A 12,592-nucleotide genomic window follows, 5' to 3' on the forward strand; every position below is an offset into this window, starting at 1 on the left:
CCTCCAAATTGGCTCACATCTGATTCACCAAATGTTACCTTTCAGTACATATGACAGCAAGGTTTATCAATAATGGTTTCTAAGAATCCTAGGTCAGTCATCGGGAATTGAATCTACTTGTTCAAAAAACCTTAAAAAAAAAAAAAAAAAGATCTGCCTAGCCATTATGGAGACAAATCTTGACCCCTTAATAAGAATTGTTGAGCTGGAAGCAGAGCCTTGAGTATTTTCCAACTTCTCTGGCACTAGGCCATTGACAAAATTCATTTAAATTTTTTAAAAAAATGGAAAAAATACCAAAAAATTAGCTACTTGAAAACATCAGACATCAGCCACGACAGTGAGGATTTTAGAGACCCAATCCCCAATTAGAAGAAAGCTGCACTGATGTGAGCTCTACATATAACTCAGTTTTCATTTTTTTTCTCCTTGAGGGAAATTGCCAATACTCAGTAAAAGTAATAGAAGCAGATCAGAGAGCAGCAGTCCAGAGCATGCTTCAGTCTCACTACTGGGGAGACAAAAACTATAAGTCAAAACCTCTAAGGTATCCAGACTAGAGGGATCAAGTTCCCAGAGACATAGAAACCATGGAAAAAATAAATGTGATATTCTACTCCTAATTTTAAGATATTTTCTGATTTCTGAACTATGCATTCTCTAAGTCAGTGACCAAGAAAATAAGTATCGATATAAAATAGCTGCTATTAGATAAAAAAGCTGAAAAGTAATTTCAGGAGTCTTACAGTGGAGGGGACAAAAAAATGGAATTGAGATCCTGTCAAGGAGGGGCATTGAGACACTCTATGAAATACTCTTCATAGACATTCTGTGAAGGAAAACATAAATAGTCTAGCTTACACAAAGCATAAAATTCAGCCTGAAACACGCTTCAATACCTGTTTGTAGGAGGTCATCTTGCCTGGAGGATCCCATGGCAAGAGGAGCCTGGCAGAATACAGTCTATAGAGTCACAGAGTCAGACATGACTGAAGTGACCTAGCAGCCGCATAGCAGCATCTGCCTATATTTAACTGCCTAACAGAAGAAAGTTAAATATGCTCTGGAGGAAGACAATATCATCAAAAACCTCTACATATGTTCATGCATAATGTCCTGAAATCAGTAAAAAAAAAAATTTCCAGTTGTGCCAAGAGACAGGATCAAATGATGGGAAACTAAACAAAGAAATAAGCAATCACTCCCTAAATGCAGATTCACAGATTATCCAGATATTGGACTTGTATAATATTGGCTTGAGATAATTATGATTAATATGTTCAAGATAGATAAAAAGTTGTAGAGTGTCCTCAGAGAATTAGAATATATATTAGTGAATCAAAGGGAAATTTTAGAACAAAAATATAGTAACTGAAATTAAGAAATTAATAGATTAGTGTGTGAGCAGGAGAAAAGATTTAGAAAACTGTAGAACACATACATATTGAAGGTCAAAGAGGAAAAGTGATGTAAAAATATAGAAAACAACATGAGCCATTTGAGACCTGATGAAAAATTCCTACTGTAAATTGGAGTTCTAGAAGAAGAAGAGAAAGACTTTGAGGCAGAAGCAATGTCAAAGGGATAGAAGCTGAGAATTTTGCAAGGTTACAAAAAATATCAAACTACAGATCCAAAATGTTTTTCAAACCCTAAGAAGGATAAATAGAAAGAAAATCACAACTTGATTCATTATAGCAAACATGCTGAAAATCAAAGGCAAGGAGAAAATACTCAAAAGTAACCAGAGGAAATTTGTTACTTTAAAAGAAGCAACAGTAAATTTGGCATGCTGATTTTTCAACAGAAACTATGGAAAACAACAGATCGATGCATTTTTAAAAAATGCTAAAAGAATAATTGCCAATTTATAATTCTATATTCAGCAAAAAATCTTTTAAAGAAAAATTAAACATATTTTCAGACAAAAATAGATAGTTTAATACCAACAGTAAAGTAAATATTGAAGAAAGCTATCCAAATAGAAAGAAAACGACTCCAAATGGAAACAGAGACATACAAAAAGAAATGAACCACACTAGAAAGGATAAAAATATTAAAAACAATAAAAAAATTTTTGGTGTAAAATATATGCGGTTAAAACATAACAACAATGGCGTGAAAGACAAAAAGAAAGTAAATTAAATTAAATGATTTAAGCCCCTTCTATACCAATATCTAGAAACATTACTGATTTATTCATTTTAGACAGCCTATACATAGCTTATATAAGAATTAGCTCAAAATAGATCATAGGTTTAACTATAAAAAGTAAAACTGCATAACTTCAAAAAGAAAAAATAAGAGAAAATCTTCAGGGCAAGGTTAGGTGAAGAGCGCTTATATATGACACCCAAAGCATAGTCCATAGAAGTGAAAATGGATAAATTAAACCTAATCAAAATTAAAGCTTTTCCTCTGAGAAACACTCTATTAAGATGAACAAAGCAATGGCAGGCTTGGCAGAAGTGTTTGCAAACCGTACATCTCACAAAGGATTTGTGTCTAGAATACATAAAGAACTTTGAAAACAAGAGTAAACAGATATTCCAGTTAGAAAATGGGCCAAAGCACAGACATTTTGGCAAAGAAGATATACAGATGGAAAGTAAGCACATGAAAAGATATTTAATATCGTTAGGGAAAAACAAATTAACGCCGCAGTGAGGCTGCTGCTGCTGACACACTTCAGTCGTGTCTGACTCTGTGTGACCCCATAGAGAGTGGCTCCCCCGTCCACTTACTAAAAGACCTAAAAAGTAATAATAACCATACTAAATGCTAGTGAGGATGCAGAGAACTGGATATTGCATATATTGCTGATGAAAAAGTAAGACGGCACAGCCGGTTTGGAGAATACTTTGGCAGTTTCTTGTAAAATTAAATGTACACTTACCACATGACCCAGTAACTGGACTACTGAATATTTATCCCAGAAAAGTGAAAATGCATGTCCACTCCAAAACCTGTGTATTGATCTTCATAGTAGCTCTATCTGTGATAGAGCAAAACTGGAAATGACAAAAGTATTTTTTAGTGATAACTGAAAGCGAACTGTGATACACGCATACAGTGGAATGTGCGCGTGTACCTGCTGTGCTCATTCGCTCAGTCGTGTCCGACTCTGCAACCCCATGGACTGTGGCCCACCAGGCTCCTCTGTCCATGGGATTTTCCAGGCAAGAGTACTGGAGTGGGTTGCCATTTCCTACTCCAGGGGATCTTCCTGACCCAGGGATGGAACCTGCATCTCCTGCTTGGCAGGTGGGTTCTTTACCGCTGAGCCACCTGGGAAGCCAACGATACTACTCAGTAATAAAAAAAGAACAGAGTATTGATACATGCAACAATTTACATGGATCTCAAGGGTGTTATGGGGAGTGAAAGAAATCTCACAAGTTGCATGCTTGAGAATATATAATATTCTCAAAAATTCATGTGGTATTCTCAAAGTTGAAAAAGAAGACTAGAGGGAGAGAACAAGCTAGTGGTTGTCAGGGGTTAGGAATAGTAGAGGACTGAGGAGAGAGGTATGCATGAGAGGGGACGTGAAGGATAATAGAGGAGCAATCCTAATGGCGATTCAGTGTTTCAGTGTCTTGATTGCAGTGGTAGTACACCAAGGTATACAAACATGTGATAAAATTTCATAGAACTACACACATACACACCAGACTGCATGCAGAAACTGGTGAAATCTAAGTAAGGTCAGTAGTCTCTAAGCATAAACAGAACATATCACATATAGCTCTTTGAAAGCTCACTGAATGAAGGGATGAATGAATAAATGAATGGAGGTATTAAATTTAAATGGTTTCAAGATATGGTTGTTCAAACTAGGGTTCTGTAACAACCTAAGGGGTGGGATGGGGTGGGAAGTGGGAGGGAGTGTCAAGAGGGAGGGGACACAGGTGTCCCTATGACTGATTCATGCTCATGTATATCGGAAACCAACATAATATTATAAAGCAATTATCCTTCAATTAAAAATAAACATTTTTTTAAAAAAAGAGAAAAAAAGAAATATTTTAATTATGTCATTGGTCACTGACATAATGAATTGAAAAAGAAAATAGGGATTTTAAATTTTATTCTTAAACCTTTTAAGAATAACTAGTTCCCCACCACGTTTCCTAATTTGTTTTTAAGAAGTAGAAGACTAGACTGAACAGCTGAAATGTCTGACTCAATATGAAATTTCTCATGTTCTTATTTACTTTTTCTTGTTCAATCATATTGAATAAAGGAACTATATTGACCTAAATCAGATGTAGAGTAGTGCAGACAGCTGAAATAACATGATAGAGGAAGACGTTTATGATTTTCTAAACAGAGTCTTTACAAAACTCAAGATAAGATTATCTGTGTCAACATTCGAGACTCTGTATTTTGAGGGTCACTTGAGTGACCTGGCAGATAAGTGCACTAGTCTGAAAGTTGGAAGATGGAGGCCAATTTCTGACTACAAATGGCTTAAGTCACTATGGGGAAAAACCAAGGTAATCTGTGGTCAACCCATTTCTGACCTTAGCATGATTTTGTACTTACGATGCTGTGGTAATGCAGGGCAGAATTTCTTTAATAAGTAAATGAATAAGTGAGATCCCCTTGAGCTCAGTGGTTTGTATATCTTTACCTTTAGCGTGCAACACATAAACTGAAAACATGTCTTCAAAGGCAGAAGTCTTTTTTTTTTTTTTCCAAAGGCAGAAGTCTTAAGTTAGTGCTTGTTATTGTTGTTCAGTCGCTAAGTCCAACTCTTCACGACCCCATGGACTGCAGCATGCCAGGCTTCCCTGTCCTTCACTATTTCCTGGAGTTTGCTCAAATTCATGTCCATTGAGTCACTGATGCCCTTCAACCATCTCATCCTCTGCCACCCCTTCTTCTCCTGTCTTCAATCTTTCCCAGCTTCAGGGTCTTTTCCAATGAGTTTGCCCTTCGCATCAGGTGGCCAAAGTATTGGGGCTTCAGCTTCAGCATCAGTCCTTCCAACAAATATTCAGGATTGACTTCTTTTAGAATTGACTGGTTTGATCTCTTTACTGTCCAAGGGACTCTCAGGAGTCTTCTGCAACACCACAGTTTGAAAGCATCAGTTCTTCAATGTTCAGCCTTCTTTATAGTCCAACTCTCACGTCCACACATGACTACTGGAAAATTGAATTGAACTCATTCCATGGCATTGTCAAAGATAGAATAATTAGAAGAGGTTCACCGTAGAGACATGCACAGCAAAACTGGGAGACAGACAGGCAAACACAAACTTAGAGTAATACTGTGTGATGCTGCCATGCACGAGGGCAAGTAGGAACACGACAAGAAGTGCTTGGTTATGCTGAAAATGTCAGAGAAGAAGGGGAGAGCATGCTGAGGGGCTGAGGCTTGAGGAGAGAGTTAAGAGATAAGCAGAAGTTTGTGTCGCAGACAATGACAGGGCATTCCAGAGCGAAACAAAAGGTAGATGCCAACGTTTAGACTGTTAAAAACCTAGACTTGCTTAGAAATGGAATGTCCTTGGAATCGCTAGAACAGAGCTCTTCAAACTCATTTTTGTTTTCTTGTAACTCCTAAAAGACTTTTGAAAAACCCCTTTACCCTTTCATAGATTTAAAAAGTAACAACTAAAAATGTAGCCATAAGTTTAAATTATAGCAAAGACTATTACCTCTGGTATATTATTTAAATTATTGACATTTAAAAATGCTTTTTAAATCTCCTCTTCTAAACGTATCCTCACTAACATAACAATTTGATAATTACTATCATTCATTTAAAAATGTATGGCCATGCACTTTTTTAACACTGAGAAATTACTCATTGCTCCTTTTTTCTCTTTGGATTTGTGTTTCTATTTCATTGCTCCTATAGAACTTTGTGGGCTTCCCCGGTGTCTCAACAGTAAAGAATCTGCCTGCAATGCAGGAGACATAAGAAATGCAGGTTCGATCCCTGGGTTGGGAAGATCCCTGGAGGAGGGAATGGCAACCCACTCCAGTATTCTTGCCTGGAGAATCTTAGGAACAGAGGAGCCTGGAGGGTGACTGTCCATGAGGTTGCAAAGAGTTGGACATGACTGAAGTGACTGAGTGTGCGTGCCCGTGCACTCACACACACACACACACACACACACACACACACACACACACACACACACACAGAACTTTGCACTTAATGTAACAATGAAAGAAAGTGAAAGTGAAGTCGCTCAATCATGTCTGACTCTTTGTGACCCCATGGACTGTAGCCCACTAGGCTCCTCCATCCATGGGGTTTTCCAGGCAAGAATACTAGAGTGGGTTTAGTAAGTCACCTATTTATCTTCTAAAAACAGATTTTAAGTAAAACACCTCTTTTGTGATATCTTTTAATTAAAGTTTTTATTTTGAGATAATTGTATATTCACATGTGGTTGTAAGAAATAGTACCAAGAGATTCCACAGATCCTTTACCCATTTTTCTTCAAGGGAAGCATTTTGCAAAACTATAATACAATATCACAAACAGGATATTAATGTTGATACTGATCATAAGTTATAATGAGTGAAAAATTTCTTCTCAATTGAGTTAGCTTTTGAAATGTTTCCTTGTCCAAAATTGATCAAAACAATACTTTAAAATGTTGATTGATGACTAGTAAGCAAAGTGGAAAGTGCACATTTAATGAGTTGAGAATGGCTTTTCTCTCCAGATTAGTTCTTGTGTTAGTGAATGAAAAGTAATTACTGCTATAAGAAGACAGGATTTAGCATCAGTTATGTTGCTTTTTTTTTTTCTTTTTTAGCTCTAGGTGCTGAGAGACTTTTTTCACATAAATAAGTAGATGAGGGAAATAGAGTTGTGTTTGGCTGAGTGGATGGTGGTGCCAAGGTAGAAACTATAGGAAAAAAGAGAAGCAAAGAGCGAGGCAGTTCGATTTTGGAGGTGTTAAATTTGGGGTCTCTACCAATTTGACCATGCAAAGGATTTCCACAAAAGCAGAGGAGGAGCAGGATTCAGAAGTGTACCAGACACCAAAGGAAAGAGGGATCTGAGAGAGTCCCTTGTGGCCCACAAATATGTCTGCTTCAGAAAGATGAAGTAAGTACAAGGGCATCTTGGCTAGGTTAGAAAGGACAGTCGGTCACACTCTGGCATGGAAGTTGAACACTTCAGAGTGTTCTGGGCCAACCGTCTTTCTAATTGTCCTAGGGAATGTTGTACAGCCAAGAACATTCAGAAATACTGATCAGATCACAAGCAACATGCGCCAATGCATGGGACCTAAGAACTGTGTGGGAGGGAACTTGAACCTGGCTTACAATGGGGCTTTAGACATATAGGATCTTCTAAGGAGTCCAGGTCATACGAGCCTTGTAGGAAAAAACGTCTTTGAGTGATAGAGTGGGCTATGGCTTCCAAAAGATAGGAAAAAATCTATGTTGAGCAAGTCACCTAGTATATAAAGTGGGAATAAAGGAAGAGTGCCTGGCACATGGACTTCCCTGGTGGTCCAGTAGCTAAGGCTCTGCCCTCCCAGTGCAGGGGGCCCAGGTTCGATCCCTGGTCAGGGAACTAGATCCCACATGGTGCAACTAAGACATAGCACAGCCAAATAAATGAATGAATGAATTTTAAAAATACCTGGTGCATAGTAGGGCTTCAGTAAATATTAGCTCCACTGGTACTAGTAGTAGCAGCAACAGCAGTAGACGTTCCAAATACCATATGTCTGTGGCTGACATTCTTGGTTGTGCCCTTAGCCTCTCACCTACCTTATCTCCATCCTAGAGAATTGTAGTGCCCTAGAAAGATGTTTGCTCCTTTGTAAAAAAGTAAGCAATGTGTTTTAAGGGTCAAACTATTTGCAGAGGCAAAGCAACTTATAAGAAGCAAAGAGATTCCATATATATATGTATAATATGCAATATTTACTTTTCTCCTTCTCACTTTACTCTGTATAACAGGCTCTAGGTTAATTCACCTTAGTTCAACTGACTCCCATTCTTTTTGTTTTATGGCTGACTAATATTCCTTTGTATATATGTACCACAGTTTCTTTATCCATTCATCTGTCAGTGGACATCTAGGTTGCTTAGGGGAAGGATAGGGTGGGCCTAAATGAGAAGGTAGCCTGAACATATACACCTACCTAATGTGTTAAGTGGGTAGCTAATACATATAACACATGGAGCCCAAGGAAGCTGCTCTATAACACAGGAGCCCCGTCTGGCACTCTGTGATCACCCAGAAGGCAGGGATAGAGGATGGGGTGGGAGGGAGGCTCAAGAGGGAGGGAATATATATATATATATGCTTCCCTAGTAGCTCAGTGGTAAATAATCTGCTTGTAATACAGGAGCCACAAGAGACATGGGTTCAATTCCTGGGTCCAGAAGATCTCTGGAGGAGGGCATGGCAACCCACTCCCATATTCTTGCCTGAGAATTGCATGGACAGAGGAGCCTGGTGGAGTGTAGTCCATAGGGCTGCAAAGAGTTGGACATGGTGACTGAAGTGACTTGGCACACACACGTGCATATATATATATATATTTAGTTTTAGCTGATTCATGTTGTTATACAGCAGGAATCAGCACAGCTTTGTAAAGCAATTGTTCTTCAGGTGCTAATTCATGTCTGATTCTTTGCAACCCCATGGACTGCAGCCTGCCAGGCTTCACTGTCCTTCATTATCTCCTGGAGTTTGCTCAGACTCATGTCCATTGAGTTGGTAAAGCCATTATTCTACAATAGGAAAAAAAAAAAAAACCCAGAAAAATTAAAAGAAGCAAAAGTAGGCTCCTGTGAGTCACAGAAGGAAAGAATAAGTGATTGTTGGCAGTTTGGGGGTGGTGGGAAGTACCTAGTCAGGGTCTGTGGTTATCACAGGGCCAGATGGACTGGAAGAGAGGAGCTGCCACAGAGGTGGCGTGGGTGTGGCATATATCTGGTGGAAGGCAAAGCAGGAGCTGCACGGCTGGGTAGGGGAAGACGGAAGCAGCAGATGTGAGCTCACAGAGGATATTAATTTCCCTCACCTAGAATTTTCATAAGGGATCCCCATCCTCCCCCCCAAGACAAAGCTCGACTTCCTCCTAACCAAAAACTTGACACTGAGATTGGACTCTGACATCAGTTGTGACACATTCATGCACAGTGTGAGTGAGAAATAGCCATGGGTTTGGCAAGTGGGAAGTCTTTGGTCCTCTCAGCCCGATTGTCTCTGTGGAGTGTGGATGGAGGAACCAGAGTGGGAGGGGTCGAGGAGTCTGCAGGAGGTGAAGAGGGGCACCCTGGTGCAGCAAACCGCTAAATGATGGGGCTAGAGCAAAGCAACTTCATTCTTCTCCACTGTTTCCTCTTCACTATGCCAAAATGGAGTGATTCTTATGTGAGATGAGAAGTAAACAAGACATGTAACCTGGAGCACACCATGTTCATATGAGGACTTACAGAATCATTAATGAGAAAAGCTACAGGGCATGAACAGGATAAGGGCTTTTACTGGTCATTACCCACTGGCTGCTTTGGCAGATTATTTAATTATCAGAAGATGACATTCTGTAAATGGTGTTACTTTAGGTTGCTTGGGGTTTCAAACATAGTGGGCACTCTTAGACATTGAAACCCTGAAAAAATTATCCTCTGCTAGATGACACCACCCTATGGCAGAAAGTGGAGAGGAACTAAAAAGCCTCTTGATGAAAGTGAAAGAGGAGAGTGAAAAAGTTGGCTTAAAGCTCAACATTCAGAAAACGCAGATCATGGCATCTGGTCCCATCACTTCATGGGAAATAGATGGGGAAACAGTGGAAACAGTGTCAGAATTTATTTTGGGGGGCTCCAAAATCACTGCAGATGGTGACTGCAGCCATGAAATTAAAAGATGCTTACTCCTTGGAAGAAAAGTTATGACCAACCTAGATAGCATATTGAAAAACAGAGACATTACTTTGCCAACAAAGGTCCATCTAGTCAAGGCTATGGTTTTTCCAGTGGTCATGTATGGATGTGAGAGTTGGACTGTGAAGAAGGCTGAGCGCCAAAGAATTGATGCTTTTGAACTGTTGTGTTGAAGAAGACTCTTGAGAGTCCCTTGGACTACAAGGAGATCCAACCAGTCCATTCTGAAGGATATCAGCCCTGGGATTTCTTTGGAAGAATGATGCTAAAGCTGAAACTCTAGTACTTTGGCCACCTCATGCGAAGAGTTGACTCATTGGAAAAGACTCTGATGCTGGGAGGGATTGGGGGCAGGAGGAGAAGAGGATGACAGAGGATGAGATGGCTGGATGGCATCACGGACTCGATGGACGTGAGTCTGAGTGAACTCCGGGAGTTGGTGCTGTTCAGGGAAGCCTGGTGTGCTGTGATTCATGGGGTCGCAAAGAGTTGGAAATGACTGAGCGACTGAACTGAACTGAATTGATGAACTACATGTCCTGAAATTTGGGTGGCCCAAAGATAGGTTTGAACAAGTGGCAGGAATACACAGAAAAGCTGTACAAAAAAGATCATAATCTCCCAGATAACCACAGTGATGTGATTGCTCACCTAAAGCTAGACATCCTGAGCTTGAAGTCAAGGGGGCATTAGGAAGCAACACTACAAACAAAGCTAGTGGAGGTGATGGAATTCCAGTTGAGCTATTTCAAATCCTAAAAGATGATGCTGTTAAAGTGCTGCACTCAATATGCCATCAAATCTCTAAAACTCAGCAGTGGCCACAGAATTGGAAAAGGTCAGTTTTCATTCCAATCCCAAAGAAAGACAATGCCAAAGAAAGTTCAAACTACCTCACAATTGCACTCATTTCATGCACTAGCAAAGTAATGCCCAAAATTCTCCAAGGTAAGCTTCAACAGTATGTGAACTGAGAACTTCCAGAAGTTCAAACTGGATTTAGAAAATGCAAAGGAACCAGAGGTCAAATTGTCAACATCTGTTGGATCTTAGGAAAAACAAGAGAATTCCAGAGAAACATTTACTTCTGCTTCATTGACTACACTAAAGCCTGTGACTGTGTGGATCACAACAAACTGTGGAAAATTCTTAAAGAAATGGGAATGCCAAACCACCTTACCTTTCTTCTGAGAAACCTGTATGCAGGTCAAGAAGCAGCAGTTAGAACTGGACATGAAACAACTGACTGATTCAAAATTGGGAAAGGAGTGCATCAAGGCTGTATATTGTCAACCTGCTTATTTAACTGATATGCAGAGTACATCATGCAAAATGCTGAGCTGAATAAAGCACAACCTGGAATCAAGATTGCCAGGAGAAATATCAATAACCTCAGACATGCAGAAGACACCACTCTTATGGCAGAAAGAGAAGAGGAACTAAAGAGCCTCTTGATGAAAGTGAAAGAGGAGAGTGAAAAAGCTGGCTTAAAGCTCAACATTCAAAAAATTAAGATCTTGGCAAATCCAGTCCCATAACTTCATGGCAAATAGATGGGGAAATGATGGAAACAGTGACAGACTTTTTTTCTTGGGCTCCAAAATGACTGCAGATGGTGACTGGAGCCAAGAAATTAAAAGACACTTTCTCCTTGGAAGAAAAGCTATGACAAACCTAGACAGTGTACTGAAAAACAGAGAGATTACTTCACTGACAAAGGTCTATATAGTCAAACCTATGGTTTTTCCAGTAGTCATGTATAGATGTGAGAGTTGGACTATAAAGAAGGCTGAGTGCTGAAGAATTGATGCTTTTGAACTGTGGTGTTGGAGAAGACTTTTGAGAGTCCCTTGGACTGCAAGGAGATCAAACCAGCCAATCCTAAAAGAAATAAATCCTGAATATTCATTGGAAGGGCTGAAGCTGAAGCTCCAATAGTTTGGGCACCTGATACAAAGAGCCAACTCATTGAAAAAGAATCTGATACTGGAAAAGACTGAAGGCAGGAGGAGAAAGGGACAGAGTGTGAGATGATTGAATGGCATCACCGACTCAATGGACATGAATTTGAATAAGCTCTGGGAGTTGATGAAGAATAGGGAAACCCGGTGTGCTGCAGTCCATGGGATCACAAAAAGTATGACATGACCGAGCAACTGAATAACAAAAGACAGGTTTGAGGAGGGCATGGCAACCCACTCCAGTATTCTTGCCTGGAAAATCCCATGGAAAGAGGAGCCTGGCAGGCTGCAGTCCATAGGGTCGCACAGAGTTGGACACGACTGAAGTGACTTAGCATGTATGCATGCAAAGATAGTTTTATGCATTCGTGAGTAGGTGCAGTATTAATAAACAATCACCTTTATATGTGATACCTTGAAAGATCTCCTGTACTAGAACATATCCTAGTAATCACTGAATCCTTTGTTTCCAGAACAGTGTTGTTGGTCACTAAGTCATGCCCCATTCTTTTGCAGTCCCGTGCAATATAGCCCACAAGTCTCCTTTGTCTATGGGATTTCCCAGGCAAGAATACTGGAGTGAGTTGCCATTTCCTCCTCCAGGGAATCTTCCCTACCCAGGGACTGAACCTGTGTTTCCCAGATTGGCAGGCAGATTCTTTACTGCTGAGTTACCAGGGAAGCCCTAGAACAGGACCTGACACTGTATAGATGCGTAATAAAGGCTGAATTGATACATCAATTATA

General features: G+C 39.9%; 1 protein-coding gene across 1 annotated transcript in view; it reads left to right on the top strand.

Annotated features, from left to right (window-relative positions):
• The window catches only part of PAPPA2 (pappalysin 2), a 309,776-nt gene that overhangs the window by 122,014 nt on the left and 175,170 nt on the right, over nt 1-12,592 (top strand). The gene's annotated exons all lie outside the window — the stretch shown is intronic.

The sequence above is a fragment of the Capricornis sumatraensis genome, chromosome 14 (assembly GCF_032405125.1).
Source record: "Capricornis sumatraensis isolate serow.1 chromosome 14, serow.2, whole genome shotgun sequence".
NCBI lineage: Eukaryota > Metazoa > Chordata > Mammalia > Artiodactyla > Bovidae > Capricornis > Capricornis sumatraensis.